The following is a 23,557-nucleotide window of genomic DNA, read 5'->3' on the forward strand; positions in this document are numbered from 1 at the left end:
GCAGAGCTGGAGGAAATTATATCCTAAAAAAAATAGAAGATTTCACAATAGTGAAAACTCCATTGGAGGGGTGTGTTGCTTACCAGAGTTATGTTGCTAAGGTGAAGTGCTTTTAGGCCTTCTGAAAATAACTTTCTTGGGTTCCTGGGAAGGGAGGTTTGGGTTATCATCTGTGAATTCTCTCCAGCATTGGCAGAGCCATTGCCTAAAACTCCTCAGTCAAAATTTGCATCATCAAAACAGAAGAGAATGAAGTCTTATGAGAAATTTTTCACCGGGAAAGTGACAAATTGTGGGGAAGGGAGAAGAAAGAGTAAAGTGAGCCAAACTCTTGCTTGTTGTTCAAATTGTATTGTAAAAACTGTAGAGCTAGCGTGTTCCCAATTCTATGGCAGGCCCCCCACCAAAAATGTACTTAGGTCATGCACACTTTACCATGAATGAATTTACCTATTACTTTAGTTGTGTGTGACAAAAATAAAAATTCTTTCATGCGTTTTGTTAGCATCCACTTGATAGAAGGCTGCATTTCTTAAAGGAGGAATTGTCTTTCAATCTGAGTTTGCTTTCACCACTGTTAAATTCTTCCTTGGATATATCACTGTGTTTTAATACTCACGTTGAGCTCATGAGAATCCCATAAAGTCAGAACTTTTGTAATGTCTTACCTGTAAGTTGAATAAGTGATGTCAATGATCAGAAATTCTGCTCTGTTTATTTTTCTCTTTCTATTCTACGCAGCTTTCATATTCATTTTCACTTCCTGGTTTTATTGTGCGCTGGAAGTTCTAAAATGTGGCAAGAAAGGAAAGCTCTATTCTTACCAGAAAAAGGGATTTAAAAGTTCCTGAAACAAATAAAACTCTTATTGCAAAATATCTAATCAAGCTGCACAGATTTAAAGGTCTGTAAATTAAAGTTTCCTACATATTCTTATTTGATTTATAAGCTGAAGAGCTGATTTTTGAAATTTAACTGGATGAAGACATGTTTAGAAGGAAAAAAACTATCGAAGAACCTTGGTACACTCACATAAAGAGTCTCTTGGAAGATCTCCATGGCCTCTTCTATCTCTAAGAATATAGCTTGTGCTCTGGGTTCAACAATTTGCTCATTTAACTTCTTTCTGATACTTTAAATGGAGGAAATATCTATATAATCCAATGTATAGTATAGTATTAATTCTTTCCCTGAGGCAATGCATATCATGTTAGAAACCTGATAAGTTATAACTTAATGAAAGTAGTTATGTTTACCAATGTTTAACTTAATATCACACAGATCCTCTTTGAACTCCAAGAATAAGTTTTATTTATTGGAATTCAAAATTAATTAACCATAAAGAAACTAACATTAAAGAGGAGAAAGTGCCATTTTTTTCCTGGAATAAAACATTTTTAATTTAAAGTAGGGTAATCAATCACCTTTAAACTTTTCACTTAGCCCAAACCATATGGGCGTCTTGTGCATGATAATGATCCGAACATTAGTGCCCTTAGTGATAGCACTCTGTCCCTTCTTATCTCCTGTAAGATTCTGTTCTCTTCAGGCATACAACTTGTGCATTCTAACTCCCGTAGCATTTGGACAAAAGATTCAGCTTGAGTTTTCTTTTCTGTCTCCTCTGGAGACCTCAAACTCTCATGACTAAGATTCCCAAAAGTTTTAAGTGTTTACAGTGGATAATATAAGAAGATCTTAGGTATATCTACATGTGTAGGTTATCTTTTACGACATCAAAAGCAATAAAAAAAAAGCTGTATCTTTCGTAGATGGTACAATAAACTCTAGTACATCATCTTTCAAGACACTTCTTAATCAATAGCTTCAGCACCAGCAGCCTATCTAGTGCAATAGTCTTGGTCTCTTTTACTTTTCAAACTCAGGCTGAGACTTCAATGAGACTCAGGGCAGAGCTGCAGTAAGATACCTACCCCAGTCCACATGCATGGCTCTTTAAAACCAGCTTTTTCAGGGTGTGATTTCACCAGCCTTAGACTCTATAGTTTGGTTAATACACACAAGTCATGAGTCTTTACCATTCTCCATGTAAGCAAAAAGAGTGCTTGGATCTAAGTCAGTGCTAAAGTTAAAATATTAAGTGTAGCATATCGCGGGCAGAAGTGTGTGTTTGTATGAAGTTCTTCTAAAATATACCAAAATGTTTACAGTGCTAATCTCAGGGTGATGAGATTATAAATAATTCTGTGTTCAACATTGCCCTTGCCTAGGCTTGTAGATCTTAAAATGATTAACACATTAACATTATAAAGAAAAAAACAAAGACTAGGATGTCATCGGTGAAGTGCAATTAACATTTGTTCTCTGTTAGAAACCCTTAATTTCGTAATCAGAATGCCAGATTATTTGTCAGAGGTATGAGCTGGTATTCAGCCAACAACAGAAGCACAGAGTAATAAAATTAATATCTCATGTGCAACCAGGAGTGAAGAGGCAATGCAATGTAATAAGCAAGACCAAAGAGGGAGGTAGAAATGCAGGACACATTTTGCAAAGAGCCAAAGCCACTGAGCAAACTGCGTTCTTATTTGATGACAGTGTTCCTCAACAACCTGTATACCGCAGGTCACGCTCTCCAATCTTTTGGTTTGCCTGGGCCCACTGAGTACTGAGGGATCATTTTAAGTCACACAGAAAAACGTAATCTAGATAATGTATGTAAGTGCCAATGTTTCCTTTATTGCTTATACTCTAATTTATTAAATTTATGAAATGATACAAGCCTGAGGATAAGAACGAGAAATTATGTGTGCTTAATGACAATAAAGACCTGACTTCACAGGCGCACACGTGTAGGTGGTTGAAATGCGGTTCTGCTGATTGTCACTGCGTTTTAGTTGCCAAGAGGCATAAACATGGATACATTTGGATTTCTGTCGGTCGGGGTGAGGGGAGGGGTTCACTCTGCCTGCAGCCTGCCCTACACAGCATTCTGTTGTTGCCTGTCTGGTCTGCACACCGGCACTGTGCCGTCAAGTCATGAAAAAGTCACAAAAATCACACCATAATGGTAAAAGTTTTCCATCTTGTAGGGCTGCATTACTTACTAGCTGTCTGCTTCTGCATGTGGGCTGGTGGCTGTGTTTTTAGACTGGGAAATGGATCTAGTTTTTAGGGTCCAAAGCATTCTGAAACAGTGAAGACAGATAATTTTTTTGTTGTTGTTTTCAAATGAACAAAGAAACAGTATTTATGTTCTGCGCTGTGTTTTGTTTTGTTCCAGGGCAGGATGCTACTACCATGGACCACTGAGCTGCATCACCAATTTTTTTGGTTTGTTTGTTTGAAACAGGGTCTTTCTGAGTTACCCAGGCTGGCCTTGAACTTGCCGTCCTAGTGCCTCAATTTCCTGAGTAGCCAGGCACTGTTTTAAGTGCTTTACAAATATTAAATAATTTAATTTTCTTAGCAAATCACGAAATAAGCTCTATCACTCTTCCTGCATAATGGGGAAGATGACCTAGGTGCAGAGAGCTTTAGTAACTTGCACAAAGGTGCTCAAAGGTCAGGATTTGAACCTGGATGGTACAGTTTGTGAGGCCTTCAGCACAATATTTTGTCCTTCAAATGAATGACAGAGCATGTTCATCAGTAGCATTTCAGAAAAACGAAATAATTTCAAAGTAATCGGTGTAGTATCAGCTTTCTGATTATTCATTAAGCTGTCACAGAGGATAGCAGCCAGAGGTCTCCTTTGAACCACAGTACTTGATGCAGGCATCAGAGTCATGCAGCTTTATGACTGTCTCTCTCTTGGCATAGTACGAGAACCAGAACACATTGTTCCCAGTGAAACTGGCTTCTCCCACAGTGGAGGAGATAGCCCGTGCTCATTAAGCTTTATGAAGCTACGTGCTAAATGGAAACCGGGTTGCTTGGCGACCAGGTATCCTTATATCTCTTGGTTGCCCAGGATATCTGCTGGGCCAGAGCTCAAGAGTTGAAAGTCCATAGCTTGGGGGTGACTTTTTCCTCCCTGTGCAAATCGACTGAGAAGTGGTTAAACAGGTTCCAAAATATGTAAGCTGTACACAGCCACGTTCTTTTTGGAGATATTGCTTTTCTTATGGAATGGCAGTATCCCACTGAGGGAGTCCATAGATTAATGGTTTCAGAGGTTTGGGCTAATAAGTAACAATATGGTACAGAATTTAGGCATTTTTTCCTTTGATTCATCTAAGTTTAATGATGTAAAAAATCACAACTTTACAAATCCAAGCTAGTCATGTACTCCATGTTTTATTTCATTTTATTTGGTACTGGGGATCAAACCTGGGACCTTGTGCTTGCAAAGCAGGCAGTAGAACTACTGAGCCAAATGCACGGCCCTACGTACTGCGTGTTTTAGCTCAGTTTTTCTGCTTATGTTTACAAAAGTCCTGTTACATACTATTCAAACATGGCTGGGAAAATATGGCATCGAATATAAACATTAATTAAGCTTGATGCATTCTTCTAATTTCTACTCTATCTCTCTATATAGCTATATGATTATCAATAATAATTTAAATAAATTTATATTTTGGGCAAACACCATTTTAGAGTTTTCACTGAACAATAATTATTAAGTGTAAAACCTCTTTAATAACTGTTATGCCATACATTTTCCATTGTAAATGGGAATCTCATAATTTAATGCTGCATAATTTCCTATCTCTAAAATTATCTATATTCTATTACATGAAGGAAACCAACCTTTGGCATGAAACAAAAAAGTTATCTCCTTATGTAACAGAAATTGGTTGGGGATTTAGCTCAGCACTTCCTCTGCCTGCCTCACAGCTGCAAGGTCCCAAGTTCGATCCCCAGTACCACACACACACACACACACACACACACACACACACACACACAAAAAAACCACCCACACACACACACACACACACACACACACACACACACACACAAAAGGTCTTATGTAACAGAAATTATAGTTCCTTTAAAAATTCTCCAAAGCATTCTTAGAATGTTCTTAATCACTGAATTGACACAATGAATTGCAAAGATACCCTTGCTATTCCTCTTTAAGTACACGTATAAATCTATTAGTCAGATCTGATGTCCACAAAATTCATTCATGTTACCTACTTATCTGTATATGGATTTTGAGACATCTCCCTCTGGAGAGCTCCTATAGTTGGTATTAAAATAAAAAAAAATCCACCTGAATAAACACAAATAAAAAATAATTTCTTGTTAAACTTTCACGGAAAAGAAATTTAATAATTTAAGCTCAAAACAAAAAGACTAGACCCAGAGAGAATAGATGGAAAAGAAACAACTTCTAGAGATGGAATAACAAGGACAGCATTTACAAGGGATTATTCCTTTAGTCTCTGTCACCCACCACTACTACTTTAGAACACCTGAATAATTCTTTCTTTGAAAGACGTAGAAAATCCAAAATATTAGGGAAGACTGAAGAGAATAGTGAAAGGGTTATAATATCTGAAGATTATTTGAGGAATGCAGACCAAGAAGATAGATCGTTCCTTTCTCTTCTCTTTCTCGCCTTTTCTTAATCTTCCCCCTGAAGCTTTCACAGTCTGTGTCCCTTTTTCCTACATCTCTCAATATTTAAGATTGGGCAGTCACTTAGAAGGAGGGCAGAGAGAGAGAGAGAGAGTTGTGTTGGAGACCTGTTAATAACTGACATCCATCATGTGAAGGATTGGCTTGGTTCATTTATTCATTTGTTTGTTTGCTTGGACCATGAAGGACTTAATTGTAATTAATGAGAAGCAATCTAAGGACCACTGTTTCCATATAAATAAATTTAGCTGCCGTCTACAGGAAACATAAATGAAATAGATTGTATCAAATGGTGATGATGATAGTAGTGATTATAATGCTGTCATAGAAAACAAAAGATAATGGCTAACACATGTTGGGAATTGCCAAGGATATTATCGCATCATCACATTTAATTCTTATAATGTTGGGAATTGCCAAGGATATTATCGCATCATCACATTTAATTCTTATAATAGCCTTATGAACTACCTACATTTGTTTATTTATTTATTGATTGATTTTTTTGAGACAGGTTTTCACTATGTAGTTGAGACTGACCTGGAACTCACTATGTAACCCAGGCTGGTGGTGAACTCACAGAGATCCTCCTGCCTCAGCCTCCTGAGGGCTGGGATTACAGGTGTGTGCCACCACACTTAGCTGAACTAAATACTTTTATTACCCACACGTTACAAATAGGGAACTTGTGATATGAATATTCCCCCATATTCTGCAGATAATAAGTTCAAATGTAGGATGTTAACTGTAAATAAGATCCATACAAGCACTGTAGGGTGCAGTTCACTGTGAAGACTGAGTTTCAGGTATGTCCCTAAATGGAATGGTTAGGAATCATCTGTTGCTGAATTAGCCATTGTATCATCTGGATAAATATTTAGTCAACTTTGCAGCAAATGGTGAAAACGGTTGCAATACTAAGACTGTAGTAGGATTCAAGAAACTGGTGAATTGTGTCAGAGTTTATTGATTTTGATTTCATATCTTAGGATCAATCCAAAGAAACAAGTCACTATTTCTGGCTTTGCAATTTTGGAAGTTTTCTTCCAATGCTACCAAAATTATGTTGACCTGCCTACCACACACACACGTGCATGCACACACAGTCCAAAACTTGCTTCCTACTCATGTTACCAAAAGCACAGCTTAAAAGCCAGTAGACATCAGAAGACTCCATCACAGTGGCAAATCCAATATACAAAACTTGTGCTTGTCTACAGAATTTCCCCTTTCAAAGTCTTTCTGGTCATCGTCACAGTGAAAAGGTGCTGCTTAACTTTGCTGTTGCTTCCCATTATTCATTGGAAGTAAGGGGGACCCAGTACCCGTGCAACGCTGCAACTGTAGTGAATGAAACCTCTATTTTAAATTGACCTCAGGACCCAGTGCATGACACTCTCAGTCTGTTATCAAGATGGGTTAATTCACTGCTGCATTTCATGAATGCATAGTGACTGCAGTGAGTGTCGGTTAAGGCCAAGTTTTCTAAGGACTCTGCAGCTCCTCGACATGGACAAAACATTTCTTTTCAGGGATCTGTGTTTGAATTCTCTTGATTTTCCTATGTCCTAGTATGTATCGGATGTGACTCTGTGTTTGTACATTAAATAATAGATTTTGTGTTTCTTTCGTTGGAGAAAAAGTTTCCCAAAGGTATGATTTATTCATTGCCTATATGGCTCCTGACATTTGTTAGAACAGAATTCTATCAAAATAAGCTCTCGGAGCTTGCACCAATGAACTATCATGATCAAGACTTGGTTAAATAGTTGAACTTCTGAAACACAGCCAACTGCAAATTCAAATTTCTGAAAATCGTATCACTCTTCCTAAAATATTTTGAATTCGCTTCCATTATATAGGATAGTTTTGCATACTGTTCATTTTATGTGGACCCGTTCTCAGTATCCTCAGCAACAAGCTGCTTCAAAGGAATATCATAGAAGCCCTTCTTAGTGTAACATGGATTGTGCATTTCATTATTTAATACATTGTGTATATTCTTATTCCCAGAAGTAGATTTGTGCTAATTTTAGAATATATTTTTTTCTGACACGATGTATGACAATTAAAATTATCTCTGCATCTGGTATTTTAGACAGATTGAAAGTGATGCGGTCCTGATAGGACGGGACTAACCCTCTTCCCTAGTGGCCCCAGGCCATTTTCCTTGCAAGTCAATAAAAAGAATTTCCATTATGACTTACTCTGTATGACCCGAAGATCTTTCATCATGTAGTGCACTGTAGCATCATTTTAAAATAGAAATGCACATAGGAAAGTTATTTATTTTCTTCCCGTTGTGGCACTTTCTTTTACTTGTGTGTACTCCATTCCAATACCACCCAGTTTTTTCCACCCTTCCTGGTGGTGTCTGTAATTCCCCAGTCCTACAATGTTAACCTTTAAAATTCAGCCCAGGAAAGGAACAAGCCAACTGGGGCCGACTTCAGAGCACGAGGTGTGATTGACAAGTACAGTGAGTGTTTAAGTTAGAACAACAACAACAAAAAAAATCACAGTAAGAGTTACTTCATTAATCCCCCAAAGGAGTTCACCTGTCTTTGAACACATTCATCCCATTGTTCTGGCCGCTTTCTGGAGCAGCTCTGGAAGTCCTCTTTCGTGAGGGTCGTCAGTTGCACTGTCGTGGCTGCTTCAGTGTCCTGAGTACCTGTCAAGGTCATTCCGACTTTGGAAAAGAGCCAGGGAAGTTACAGGGTTGCAGGGCAAGAGATTCCGCAAATCAAGAGGAAGTGGATAAACCATATTTTTCAAGAGCTTGGCTTTCCCTTGGATGGCACTTGTCAGCAACGCTCACCATATTTCCAACACAGGTTCTGAAGACACTCACAGAACAGCACATCCAGAACTGCTTAGGAAAGAGTCGAGAAGGATGGGGTTGGTGTATTTGAAGTAAGGGGCAGTATTTTGAGGGGGAACTAATGGCGATCTGTGTTTTACCGTAATAATTTCTAAAAGTCTGAACATTCACCTTATATTTCAGTCATGCCTTGTACAAGTAAGGGGGGAAATCAAACTTCATACTCTCTGTTAGCACATCTCACTTTTTACTTTGATGAAGAAACTTAAAATACAACATTATTTCCAGAGCTCTGTGGAGGTAATAGTTCCCCAAACTTTTCTATTGACCTAGCAAGTCTGAATTAATTATGCTGAGTGATATATAATATATCAGTATATTACTTAGATGAAGTTTAATTTGTTTAGAGGATTTATTAAAATCCTTCAATGAATGGGAAATGATTGCCGAATTTTTAACATATGTAAATGACAGATTTTTTTGTTTTTTCTACTTTCACTTAAACTGAGATCCAGTTCTCAGTATTATAAGGAATATCCAGATATGATGCAATGCGTCAGATTAAAATATTCTCCTGATTAAAGATGGTTGTCACTATGACACCTGGAAGATATTACTATAATTACAGCATGCATAATATTCTGAGAAAAATTTAAAAATTGTGAAAGCAAATCTATTGTCATATATATCTGTGATAAGCACCCATTTTCAGAAATATGTAGATTTTTTTTTTTTTTGCTCCAGACAGGAGGCAGCAAAATTAACTCAGATTCATATCACCTCCAGGCCTTTTGGCTAAATCAAGTGTAACTCAGATTCCTAAGTTTGCTTTGTCTTTTGGTTGTCTGAAATTTCTTTTGTTGCCCCTTCTTTTTAACCTGAACAACTTCCCCTACACTCACAGCAAAGAAGTGTTCTTTATCTTCTACTGTTTCTCATAGCAGAATATTTTTAGGAAAGTTGCTTATATTTGAAGGTAAAGAAACCCATTCATCTTCGGATAGCTAAGAAGGAGATGGAACTTCATGTTGATGCTCTCTTGGAGTTCAGGTAGGGATGGAACAGATTTCTTCATGCAGAGCACTTTGTTTCATCATCAAATAGGTGAAACCTACAAGGTATACACATATACATATCCACTGTGGCGCTCACAAGTCATTTAAAATGACAGTGACTTCAAAGGCATACAATTTACAGGGAACATTTTTATATTTGTTCTACCTAACCAGTTTAGTTCACCTGCCAGAAATCTATTGCATTCTTGTAGTAGAATCTGTTGAATAACATGTGTTCGGTTACTTTCTCAATATTTTTGGACAGTTTGTCCTTACTTCAGAACTGTGTAGTGTTTTTTTAAATAAAATATTGTCTTCACACTAGATTCACCCTTGAATTGTCTTGTAATATTCTGTCATCATGAGTCACATTAAAATGACAATAATATGATGTATTAAAATGTCATTTAGTTGCACATATCGCCAGTATACTACACCAAATATATTTTCATTTGCAATACAGCTTTATATGATGATTTAGTATAAAGGTCTACTCATCTATATTGTTTTTAATCCCCAATACACCTGTCCAAAAATACTCCCAGAAAATAAATTTATAAATGGAGAATAAACTTTGTTTTGTTTATTTTCTTTCTCCTTTGCTCTTCCTTTCCCCCTCTCTGGCTCTCTCCCTCACAACTAGAAATTTCACTCTATCTTTAATGGTTTTTTATTATGTTCTCAAGTAGATACAGTGATACGGTTTAAGAAAACACAGTTTCTTCTTTTCATCCAAGTTTGCCCATTTGCGGATGGATTTCCTTTGCTAAATGAATCACAGCCATCACTGTGTTGTTCCTTGCTGTCAAGGTGTAGCATTTGACTAATAAACGCACTCAGTGCAATTCTTGTTTTTTTCCCACAGACTAAAAACTAAAGTCTTCGCATAGCTTGTAGGATGGATAACACTGGTGACAATTAACATTTTAAAAAAATGGATTGCTTTCTGGAACACTTCTACACTTAAGTACTATCTATTTATGTTAGGTACAATTCACTGGAATTAATTATGTAATAGTAATGCTCTTCAAAGGATTTCTTAATTGGTCAGTGTTTAGTATGCTCCATGCCTTTTCGGGATGCTATTCTAAAATCTTATCAAATCTGTGAGAATGAGACTGTCAAGGACACTCAGGTGCATTTATCCTTTAAATTTTAAGAATGTGCAGAGTAAGAGATATGATAAATAAGGTCTGCATTGCGAATTGCTTGTTTCCATACATAGCATTTCATTGGAAATCAGCCATAATTATTCACTTATTTATTGATGGCTATTTTTCAGCTTCATTAACATTACGTTGTTAAGTAGCTATTTCAGAGACCACAAATGGCCTGATAGCGTAAAATATTTACTGTCTGCCCCTTTTAAGGAAACACTTCTATCAGCTGATATAGATTCTGCTGATTTAGATAAAATTAAATGATTTCTTCAACAAATGTTAGCAAGAATTTAATAAGGCAAATGGTTTTCTAATAGAGCTGAATGTTTAGGTGAGATGCCAAAAAACAGAGAAAAATGTTAATTTAGATGACTTATTCTTTAAAAGAATACTTAAATATGTCTGTGATTATCTTTAATAAAACTTCTGAGAGATTTTCCAATTCATTTCACAGATAAAGTTGCATTTTGGCACAGACTTTATGAAAACCTTGACTGTCTTTTGGGGCAAACAGAAGAATAAAATAAGAATTTCTCTTTATCTTGAAACACAGAACAGAGCAAACCCACTTTTGATGAGACATCAAGTACAAAATCCACATTTTGTTCCATGAAGCAAAGATTAAACTGAGGTTAATCATTGTCATGATTAATATTATTATCTCAAGTGAGGAAAAATCATGTGCTCCCTTACAATGCTTCTGTCGTTAAATCTGAGAGACAGAAGAGGTAGGACGTACACGGATTGTTATTTTATGAACAACCAAATTACCTGTTCAGTCCAATGCCCAGCTGAGTGATGGGACTATTTCCAGCTTTATTGTTGGTTCTATTCTTCACACTACAGCATAAATGCCTACTATTCTAAGGGGCTGCACAAGAGACATTAGGTCATATATCACATAAGCAATATCTGTCTGGAGTGTATTGTGCATCAGTAAGGCAATAAAACAGCAAAAATGGAGAGTCTGTGTTAAGAAAATATTAATGGATACATAGGCAAGTACGCGGACTAATGCTTTCACTTGGAAACTAAAACCATGCGCAGAAAAGTGAGCTACCCAGTTAAATCTATCCCTACAGGGCAAACAAGAAGACAAGATGTAGTGCTTGGGGAGAAAAACATTAATCAATATTGTCATAACATTTCCCTTGATTCCACCGCTTCATTTCAAAAGAATAATTACATCAAGAATACGTTACACAAAGTATTACATAATTACACAAAGAATTACATAAAGAATAATTACCACTAGTGATGAAGGATTCAAGACACTTGTAGAATACAGATATGTTAACATCTGACCTGAAATAAACAGAAAGAGCATTTTGAAATGTTTAGGTATAACGTTCAAAGTCAGCGATGTATCCCCCAGGTTCCTTAAGGCGTTTTCAGCCACATAAACTAAAATAAATTCAGCGAAACAAACCAGCATTTATGAAACCTGGCACTGCACCAGTGAAGACTATACCAACAGAAATATCGCTCTGTAGTTTTAAGACATAAGATTTAAAAACATCAGTGAGATTATACAGAGTTGCTCAGTTTCCTGTCATCAGTAGATTTTCTTCGCTCAGGAGACTTTCTGAGTTAGAGGCTCGGGACTGGACAATACAATTACTCACATACATTCTCAAAGGACGAGCTGTCCTGTCTTTATAGTACTATAGCCCTTGAAACCTTTAGTTTGTTTTAAGACCCCTTTACCTGTACCAACTACCAAAGAACTCAGATTGAAGACAAACAAACCAGAAGAAGGCAACTATCCTGCCATGTGGGGGACACAGAGCAAGAGTAAAAGGAGAGGACCTTAACTATATCTCCCAATATTTAAATGATGAACAAAGCTAAACGTGATTAAATAAAACACTTTCTCTTTACCTATCTTGACACACACCACTTCTTTGGGGCCTGGGAGTCAAGTTTAAATTTAGAATTTTCAGATTCTTTGGTGGCTTTTGCTGGCCCAGGAGCCTATTCTAAAATCTGGTAATGAGTTCCCTCCTATTTCTTTTACTACTCCTGGTTCTGAGGCAGCCTGTGAAGGGACTGGCAAGGCATGCAGGTAGGTATATTTCCACGTGCCTCAACAACGCCGCTCTACCAAATACGTACCTGTGTCTACACCTTGGACCTACGTACAGTTGATACCCTGGCAGCAGGCTGAAGCTCCTGGGAATTCCAGGGTTCTAGGTATCTGAAACACAGTCTAGAAGGCAAGCGTAGCTTCTTGTTGATCTCACCTCCTCACTCCTTCTTAGCAGTATGGAGAGATATGTGTGCAGCTGAACAACACAATTGGGTCCTTTTCAGTATAAGCTTTGTGTGAGGTCTTCTTTATCCTCCCCAAATCTAAGAGTGGTGCTACTCTTTCATTCCTGCAATAGAAATGCTTCCTTCTTTGGTGTTCTGTCACTCATTTCCTACTGCGCTGATGTACAATTTAGAAAATATTTAACTCTCAGCTGGAAGGGCAAAGAGATCACTGCAACTTCATGCTGTTGAACAGAGATTAATTGTAACTCAGGTCAAAGTTATAGGATCAGATCAAATGGCCTTCATCTTTTACAATTACTAGTTTGTGAAGGGCTTATTGAATTTATCGTGGATTACCTCCATGGGCCATGAGATCAGAGTCCCTGTTGTATTTGGAAGATGTTCTATCTATGTGATTTGTCACATCTCGGTATGAATTTAGCCTTGCTTAGATGCTGTTCATACTGGTGTCCATATATCCGATGGTTTCCTTGAAAATGAGCCTCCCCTACAGATGTAGTTCTTCAGAAAGACACTCCCTGGCGTTTATTCTTGGCTGTCTTCACTTCCAATGATCCTATCAACATTTCCTAAGAAAATCTTCTTCAGCTGTTCTTAGGCCAATGAAGTCGCACTAATGGCACAGAAGGGGTACTTGTTTGAGACAGAAAAAAGTGTCAATTTAAACCCACTCTTTAAGCTTCACAATGGCATACTGAGCTCTATATGCTGGGGACAATTGCTATTTCCTTCTGAACTGGGGTCTCAAAAGGACATAATCATTTGTAGAAAGCATGATTTGTTTTACAATTCTGAATCAGAGGTGGAGTGGGGGTGAGCGCATGAGGAATTACTTGAGGGTTCCACGTCCACAGATGAAGTTATGGTCAAACATGAGATTCTGGGATTGTCACACAAACACAGGTTTCCGGCTGGTCACTTAGTGTGGACATTTTTCTTTGCCATCATGTCATCATCTCATCCCTCTGAAATAGTTCGCATGATGCTCACAAATACATGGAAATTTCTAAGTTAACGTTTCTAACCAAGCCGGCGTAAAAAGCAGAGAAATCTACGAAGGATGGTTGACAAAGTAAGTGACCTCAACGTAAGGAAGTCACGTGCCCTCACGCACATGCAGATTATCGGGAGGATTGTGGGTTATGTTAATGCCATCCAAAAGATGGATTATTTCCAAAATATAAACCCATTTATTTTTGGTCATAAACTTATCTTTATAGCTGGTATTTAACGACTGAGACAGATTGCTAAGTGCATCTGCTTACTCAGACTCATTGAAAATATTCTCTACTCAGAGCAGTCTTTCTTTTTGCATCAGTTTATACCAAACACAATTTGTTAGACTTGCTGGACGGACACATTTTTCACCTCCAACATACTCAGATAAAGTTGTAAACGGTTTCCTGCTGGTAAATGAGTCATGATGAAATGAAATCTCAAATTTTTCCACTCACAGGATTGCACTGCTTCTCATACTTATTTCTTAAAGCCATATTCTCCCTCAGGAATCTTGCGAGTAAGAATTGTAACAGTTAGGGTTTATTAAGTGCACCTTAGTTTGTCGTAAGTGCTTTGCACATCTCATCCAATCCACTAAGTAAAACTGAATGAGATATTGTCACCGCCACCACTTGACGGATAGAGAAACAGAAGGTCAGGGAGTTTTGGTGACTCGACCAAAATAACACTGTTTAAAATATGTGGAGAGCTGAGATTCAAACCTGAGCCTGAATGACTCTAAAAATCGTGCTATAACTACTAGATGGATACTTTCTCTTAAAGCACGTCAGCACATTTTCTGTCACTTTAACAAAATACCCCAGGATAGATATTATAAGTTGAGAGATTTACTGTGTCACAGTTTTACAGGTTCAGTGACATGACACCTGCCTTACTTTGGCCCCGGTGAGGACCCTCTGGCCATATCACAATGTGATGGGAGGCAATAAGGCAAGAGTCCTTGTTGCGGTGGGAGAAACCGCATGGCAAGACCTAAAACCACAGAAAGGGAGGGACCAGTCTTGCTCATTTTATAACCACTCACTCTCACAGAAGGTGACTGGGGTCCCAGGAGAACTACTTCCTTTCTTCCACCAGCAGCACCTCCAGCAGCCTCCCACTAAGATCCTCCTCCTCCTCCTCCTCAAAGTCTAAGCTCTTCAACTCTAAGCCTTCCACACAGGAGCCCCTGGGAAGGTCCTCAAGTCATATTCAATGTAACGGAGATCCAAATCTTTGGCTTCTGAGCACACGGTTTCTCTTCTGGGACCGTGCAGCATTATTTCTTCTGCATCCCCAGGTGGCAATCAGGGAGTTATTCGATAGCACCAAGACCCTGCGTTCTTTCCTAGGAATTGCCTACAGTTTCTTGCCGATGCCACGGTGGTTTACAGCATAATCGCTTTGTTGTCTTCTGTGGTTTACCAAAGGGTGGCACAAGTCTATGAATAGTCCTCTCAAACAGAATTGATGATCAAAGCCTGCTCTGTAAAGGCTTGGCTTGAAGTGTGGTGACGCTTATCTCTATTTCTAATAATTTCTAACCTCATGTGCCTGAGCAACTTCTCAATAATTCATGTTTCCCTAAGTTCTGCAGCCCTAGGAGCCCAGGATCAAGGCGGGTGTGGTTTGGTGTCCAGCGAGGGCCAGTTCCTGTTCACACTGCTTCTTCTCACTGTGTCCTCTCGTGGCAGAAAGGAGGAAAGCTCTGTGGTTCTCTCGTCTTTGGCTGCCCAGAGCCTGCTGCAGTCCCCTGGCGAAGGCCTCCTTCCCTCACGCGCTCGCACCCTGGGTTAGGATTTCAGCTCGTGCAGTCTGAGGGGCCACAGGAGTCTAGGCCACAGAACGTCAGCTAAATCCAAGCTTAAGGAGCTCATTCTTCATGATTTCTGATGCAGGGAAAATCCTACTGGTTTCTGAGCTGTGAAGAAGACAAGAAGAGCTCTGGATAGTTTGGGGACACTCCCCTGTGCTTCACTGGGTCACCAGCCATTCCAACTGTTGTGTTTTGCACCATTAGCATTGAGGTCACCACTATGAAACCGACACTTGGCATCTCTGCGTTACGGTGGGAACAGTCTAGTCCCAGTTTCGGCAAAGCATGTGCTGAGCAGTGTTATTACAGAATGATGTGAAGGCTGGCACCAGCTTCCTCCTTCAATTACTAATCTAGCGTATACCCTCTCAGCCTCTACGCTGTGTATGTGTAGAAAGCTCTGCCTGTGACTACTCAGAGCCAAATTAAATGTTGAAGAAATGCAAAAAAAAAAAAAAATGTAAAAATTAAGTCTGGGTGCATTTGTAAATACGATACATAGTATCAACTATTAATTTGGCCTCCCTGAGTTGGCTTGAAGGTTTAATAGAATTATTATTGCATGAAGGTGTTGTTACTAGCTGTGATGACAAACCCATCATATCTAATGTAAGCAAAACTTTGGTAAAAAAGAAATCCAAGCACAATTGTATGTATGGATATATCCACTTGCCTAAAATTGAGTTTGATGTTTTGTCTAGTTCTTAGAATCACTAAGAATAAATAATAATTTCAACAAGTAAAAGAACAGTATGTTCTTTTGACTATATAAACACCTTATAAGGAATGATTTTTATGTATACATTATAAAACTAGTGAATAAATGTGTAAAATCGCAAATAACAGTTTTATTATCACCCTCCCACACACAAAACATTGTCACTTAAGAAGTTTATAGACAGGGCCTTATATTTCCTCAAATGCAAAGAAAATTTGAGATAATTGTACACTTGGTTCCTATTTATTTTCTCATAAAATTCCAAGTTGCGCAAATTTTAATCAGCTACTCTACACTACTCAAAACTAATCTCCCATTGTGTAATAAATACTGAGCCCCAGTTGAGCAATATTTGTCCCCCAAAGTTAATCTTTTATCAGAAATTAGTTCTTCAAATGGCTATTTTTTACATTGAGGGCAATGCTCCTATATTTATCTCCAGAGATTAACACTTGACTGTTATATTACTTGAATAGTTCAGGAAAAAAATCACTGATACATACATCAAAGTAGAAAAACAGGGCGATTTCTCTTGAATTTTTTTTATAAGCCATCTTCTGTACTGTTGTATGCACTGCATACACTATGCGTGGATTTGTCATTCCTCTACCTGAAGTTTTAGAGATTGATCGCTAGCAGCCAAATTAAAACTTTCCATCTCTCTCCTCCAAGAGGACCTTTCACAATGTACCCTACTTAATGTTAATCTCAAGTATGCGACCAAATCATCTATTATTTAGTTATAGAACCAGGGTTATGGGCCATTGTGTTTGATTAGATGTTGGAGAATCCTTGGTCATCTCATTTTCATGTAACTATATACATTGCGTTCAGCTCTTTCTTACACAAGCTGTCAGCTTGGACAATCCTCATTCTATTTGCAGGTTTTTTTAACCATTCATTTTAAGCTCTTGAATAGTGACTACCCAGTGTCAGCTCCCTTGGAACAGTACTTTCACAACAGGAACTGAGAAGCCAACGTAGCTTCAGACTGAGAAATGAGCCTACCCACATCAGGGCTACCAGTTCTTGGCTATCGTGGAGCTGGTTCTGAAAGAACCTTCCAGAAACCTCTGTCCTCACTGTAGTTGAAATGTCATGACATTTAATTTTTCAGACAATTGTTTATTTCCTTACCAGAATTTGAAAGAAATAAAGTAACATTAAGTGAATCACAATAAAACAAATCTCAGTATATATAAGCATCGTTGTCTTTCAACAAAGATTTCACTCTACCGATCAATGCCTATCAAAGGTTCAGTGGAACAAAGAGGACATTAATGTTATTATTATATATGTCTATTACCATGAGGGTTGCGGCAAGGAGACATGTTTTGCATAGTAAAATGAACATCTTAATGTTTTGCAAAGAATATGGTTATTTCCTTCCTGGGAGTGGACATTGAGGGGGAGTGGATTTCTGCCAGGATAAAGCCTGCCTGACCAGTTCAGGAGAATTGAGTCTGAATAAAGTACTCTGCTGTAAATGAGAGCGCCAGCTTCTGACTGGGTAACTTCCCATTTGGCAAGTACAAAGTGTGTTGATTTATACAGCTGATATTACAGACCATAGACAGGAAAACTAAAAACCACACTAGCTGCTGAGCTCAAGATCCTGTCTCACTCTTAGTAGCAGCACATACTTTTGAAGAATTTCCCCATTGGTGTTCTGGAATTGTAAGATCAGAAACCGTAGTTCTCTCATGTAGTTTAGTGGCTCAGCTCAAGGCTGAATGGTGTTGTCTGAGGGACATCAGAGAATCCGAGGAGACAAACCAAAGACGGATGTTGTCTGTGCACATGCCACTGTCCCTTAATTTAAGATTCAGTGCAATTATTTTGGCTAATTGGGTTCTCAAAGATATAACTACATGTATTAGAATGTTTATTACATTTTTAAGTTTGTCATATTTGGTATAAGCCTGGTTCTTCAGTTTTCTACTTTAGCTACATTTTTTGCATATGTTCAAAGTAAGCTTCACTCAATCTTGATCCATCATCTGATCAATCATCTTTCTGTCTTCTGTTATCAAAACGAAACAACAATTTGGCATACTTTCCCTATGTTGTAGTCAGGGTTTGCAAAGGAACAGTTTTAATTCAGCACACAATTTATAGGATTATTTTAAAATAGTCACCCAAAAAGTCAAATGCAGAAGACTGAAAGGGATCTATCCACACAGAAGAAAACCGAAGAATCCAGCCAAAGGCCTGGATCCCATGGTAATGTCCCACACAAGTCCAGCTGAAGGCCTAGAGTCCGTGGCAATGTCTCATGCAAGTTCATACGCAGCATCTACTCCAAAAAGGCCCAAAGGCCACTGGTGGAAACTAGGAAGCCTGCTGCAATGGGGTGAAGAATTTGTACCACCAGGCTGAGGGATCTGCTCTGGAGCCGGGAAGCGACGTTCCAGGTGAACATCAGAACTCTCCTGAGAGAAGAACAGCTATTCCCAGTGCTAGCCAGGACCTCAGTTCCTTTAATGAGGAGAGCAGCCAACTTCATAACAGGAAAACCATCTACAGCACGCTTCTCCAAGAAAATCAACAGCCCACAATTTCCCCCTCCATTTTTCTTTTTATGCCATTGACAACAATCCTCAGGTGGGTTTTCTTTGCCCAGACCCATGCTGATTCAGTTCAGCTGGCTACTCCAAGGTGACCACTAGTTAACTGACTACACCCTTCTTTATATATCCCAAACACCAAGAACAAGTAATATTTCCAGATAATCATGTCTCATAGAGCTGTCCTCAGGTTATTAACTTTCACAAAATGCTCACAAAGAGCATTTTGCAAGTAGGCTACTCTAGATGGTGAACACCAAGATGTTCATCAGCTGGTATAGAATTCATTCATTCATTTGTACAATTATGAGCTTATTGAATCATTTTTGAACCAATATATTTGGAACACCCTTTTATGTGGAAGAGCTGGTTAAAAAAAAAAGTGTAAGTTCCTTCGGAAGAGATGAGTTCCTATTTCTATTTTTAGTAAGCAGGCTTAAATATTTACTGTACATACTTTTCCAGTACTGTCTTGAACAATGAATGCAGTTTCGTACAACACATACACACATACACACACAGTCACACACATCGATTATTTATCCGCACCACTGGAAAAGGACTTTGATAGGGAAAATATCAAAGGGGACAGTTCAAAATGTGTTCACCCTTTTAAAGTATGTATTTTGATGCTATGCTTGCCTTCCAAATTGTGTTAATGTTAAAACGCACTGCATTCTGTAGAAGTCCCAGCTACACATGAGATAGGAGAAGGCTGGGTAGGGGGAAGAATGGCAGAGGTGGTCTCCATACTTAGATAGTGGGCAGAAGGCAAAGGAGTATTTTAGGACATACTCAGCTTTGCCTACAGAAAATAATGAAACGCGCAGAAACAAGGCTTCATTGATGAGTCTCTTTAAGTACACATTTACATTTATACAGTGATACTTCGGCTGTCCAGTGGCTCCAAGTTCCCACTTTCCAGTACTGCAACAGCAAAGTCTGAGAAAGATCTGCACAGCGTTCCTCACTTTGCCAGATAGTTGAACCGAAAATCTGACGTTAAATCCTGTACTGGAGACCAAGTCCTGTCTCACGTCGGGCACTCCGACACAGAGTGGGGAAGCTTCAGTCTAAACATGACTCCTGCCCAGAAACAATATAGCCCTTGTATTAGGGCATTAAAACATTCATCACTGGGCCTTCCTTTTTTGCACTTTATTTAGGTATAAGACCAAAAGCAAGACTCCAAAGAAAGTTAGTGATACCAGTAGTAAAGCTAAGAAGAAAACTGAGAATCGCAATAGCGTTAAAGAAAAATATCACTGTGAAATTGGTAAGGTCCAGGAAGACTGAATGTATAAGTAAGGTTTGGGGCCTCAGAAGCAGTTATTTAGTTTTCTGTTATTTCTTGTCCAGTTCTCTCAACTATTTAGTGTCTGAATATGAATTTGGAATGAACTGAGTTCAACAACCACGGTATCACTCACTGTACACACACGCACCCCCCCACATATCTCCTTCATATTTTTATACAAATGTGTTTTTTACAAAATTATTTTTCAAATACATTATTTCCAAACAATATGCATTGCCAACACTTACAATATTGTTTCATATTTCACTGTCACATAAGCACATGAAAAATGACCTTCTGTCTGAGGTATGTCTCTTGAGGAAATGATATCGTCACACATAAGCACTCATGGCTATTTAGACACCAAAACATTTCTGGTTCATTCAGCCGTTTGACTCAGCAACGACCCAGGGAATAAAATCCATTACGTTGCTGTTTTAATTTTCTGACCAGGTAATAGAAGCTGGGAAAGTAAGGTGTTGTTGTTAAAACAAAAGCAAAACTGGTTGAGTGATCTAGGAAATTCATGTGAGAAACTCTGTGAAGGGGGAAAATAATGAAATCTCAGATGTGCTTGAGCTCAGCTCCAGCAGAAAAGCCACAAGAAGTGCTGCATATCTGCCAACCTCCTGCGGCTTAAAGACTGTTTTTTTATCAAGATGCTTCTTCAGTCAGTGAAGACAGAAAAAAAAAAAAAAAAAAAAAAAAAAAAAACCAACACTATTTAGACACCAAAACATTTCTGGTTCATTCAGCCGTTTGACTCAGCAACGACCCAGGGAATAAAATCCATTACGTTGCTGTTTTAATTTTCTGACCAGGTAATAGAAGCTGGGAAAGTAAGGTGTTGTTGTTAAAACAAAAGCAAAACTGGTTGAGTGATCTAGGAAATTCATGTGAGAAACTCTGTGAAGGGGGAAAATAATGAAATCTCAGATGTGCTTGAGCTCAGCTCCAGCAGAAAAGCCACAAGAAGTGCTGCATATCTGCCAACCTCCTGCGGCTTAAAGACTGTTTTTTTATCAAGATGCTTCTTCAGTCAGTGAAGACAGAAAAAAAAAAAAAAAAAACAATAAAAAAACCCTACTATAACTGGCTTTTGGACAGTGCCGATGATTTCCTGAGGAAAACACCATTCATTTTATGTCTGTTTTCCCAGAATAAGTTAAGAACGTGTTTATTTTGGCATTTTTTTGGCCTTTGTATGACTTTTCGTATTCCACAGTTCGAGAGGATTAGATTAAACTGTGTGACTAAAAAGAGGGCTGGGAGCAAGTTACTTCCAATGCCTTAGAATCCTATAATTATGAGTTCAAACAGAAGAATTAAGGTGAGTCAACAAAAATCTGTTTTAAAGATTTGCTACACCATACTTTAGGCATATAACATGATACCTGTTCCTTAAATATATCACGTGTTGATGTCTGTCAAACTATGGGAGGGATGTATATATGAGAACTTTGGTATGGAGGGGTAAGCAAGACTCCAACCCCCACTTCAGAAAAAAGACAAAGCATCGAATTGATTAAAAGATTTCCAAATAGTTGCTTAAAAAATACAACAGAACTGCTAGCCAAACTCAACTATTCTGGCTTTTAGCTATATGCATGTCTATATTTCAGATTTTGAGCAAAAACTCCTGTATGATCACACACTCAGACACACGCTTATTTAAAATGTAACATTTACAACAAATGATGGATTCATTATTTTGTTTTAGAATGCTGAGCAAAAGCAGCTCTGAATTGCTTACAGAAACTGTGAAAATAAAATATAAAATGTACTGGAAATCAAAAAGACACTCCATAAAAGTCTATTCTTCCTCTCTGGGATAGAGAAGAAACAACCCTAAGAAATTTTCTAAAACATGGATATAGCTCCTACAGCTACAAAGAAAAACGCTTTAATAGCACAAATGATGGGAAATGTTTGATATGACAACTGTCTCTAGTAAAGCTGGTGTGTCCCTGAGATAACCATAACACGAAATCTCAGAATATGCAGGAATCTCATAAAATAACCATTTGTCTAGTGTCAAGAGGGAGAGAGGAAAAAGCCCATTTTTACATTTATTTATTTATTTGGTTCTCTATAAACTCAAGAAGACCGTAAAATACTTTCACTCTGAAGGCCTAGATAATGCCCATAAAATTAATAAAATCTACGTTATTGAAGCCATCAGGAGGGATAATAACATGGTCCGTCTTTACTTGTTTTCGGCGAGGTTTATGATTACTTGAATTTTCATATTTGCAATCGTATCACCTCTGCTGCTCTTTAGTTGCGATCTTGTTGCATGGTTTAAAATAGGATTAAAAAAAAAAATGAAAACACTTAGCACCTTGCCAAATGGGGCATCTAAGGTGAAACCTTGTTTCTTGTGGGCACGAGGCAACGACGTGGGTGCGTGGTGCGTGCTTGTGTGCGTGCTCATGCATGTATGTGCACACGTGTGAGACAGAGTCAGAGATAGAGAGATAAAATCATAGACACACAGAGAGAGGATGGGGGATTATGAGGAAGAACGAGTCTGCTGGAGCATGAGTGAAACTTGCCTCCATGACGTACGTGGCCATCCCACTTGACTTCTACCAGAAGGTGAAGAGTAAAGACTGCTGTTTCCTAAGGGGCGGACTGACTTCACAGCTATTTGGATTGAGGTGCAGCCTGCCCAACCTTCTTTTGGAAAATGATCTGTTTGAAGCCTCTCCTGTGGACGTTACCTGATTTTCTGTTGCACTATGTTTCTAAAAGACGGAAAAGATAAAAATCCAACGTGTACATGGAGCAGCTGGCAAGAGCTTATCATTCTTATGTGTGGCTGGTAAGTAGAGATAGAGTAGAAATCATCAAGGTTTCCAAGGGAAACAGCTTTTTAAGTAAATTACTTTGAACTATAGAATTTCAGGAATGGCTTTATCTTTCCCATGCAGCTAGAGCACAGCCTAGAGATACAAGGTAAGTATTTTTTATAAAACACATTAGTAGTATATGCTTGCAATACTTAGTGATTATATTCATGTGCGGAACTGGTCCACATACACAGCACATCTGCATAATTCCCTTCCCCTTCCCTTCTCCTGCTCCCATTTTACCCTACCCCGTTCCCATCTCCGCGGTATATTTAAAAATTATTGGATATGTAGGAAATTGTTGGGGTTCGAGAATGAAAAGAAAGAAAGAAAGAAAAGAAAAGAAAGAAAGAGAGAGAGAGAAAGAAAGAAAGAAAGAAAGAAAGAAAGAAAGAAAGAAAGAAAGAAAGAAAGAAAGAAAGAGAAACTGATTAATCAG

The 23,557-nt window shown here is 38.3% G+C and overlaps 1 long non-coding RNA gene across 3 annotated transcripts; it reads right to left on the reverse strand.

Annotated features, from left to right (window-relative positions):
* Window positions 1-611: 611 nt before the first annotated feature.
* Window positions 612-12,968, reverse strand: LOC104873749. Of its 3 annotated transcripts, XR_783562.2 has the most exons (6): window positions 12,708-12,968; window positions 11,842-11,897; window positions 11,364-11,463; window positions 9,280-9,488; window positions 8,112-8,425; window positions 612-788 (listed from the first exon to the last, which is right to left on the reverse strand). It is a non-coding gene; the product is annotated as an uncharacterized LOC104873749 (long non-coding RNA). The 3 variants fall into 3 exon arrangements; XR_783563.2 differs by lacking the exon at window positions 11,364-11,463; XR_002025934.1 differs by lacking the exons at window positions 612-788; window positions 11,364-11,463 and adding an exon at window positions 2,756-3,149.
* Window positions 12,969-23,557: the final 10,589 nt, after the last annotated feature.

The sequence above is a fragment of the Fukomys damarensis genome, unplaced genomic scaffold, assembly GCF_012274545.1.
Source record: "Fukomys damarensis isolate Sample0158 unplaced genomic scaffold, DMR_v1.0_HiC HiC_scaffold_23, whole genome shotgun sequence".
Lineage (NCBI taxonomy): Eukaryota > Metazoa > Chordata > Mammalia > Rodentia > Bathyergidae > Fukomys > Fukomys damarensis.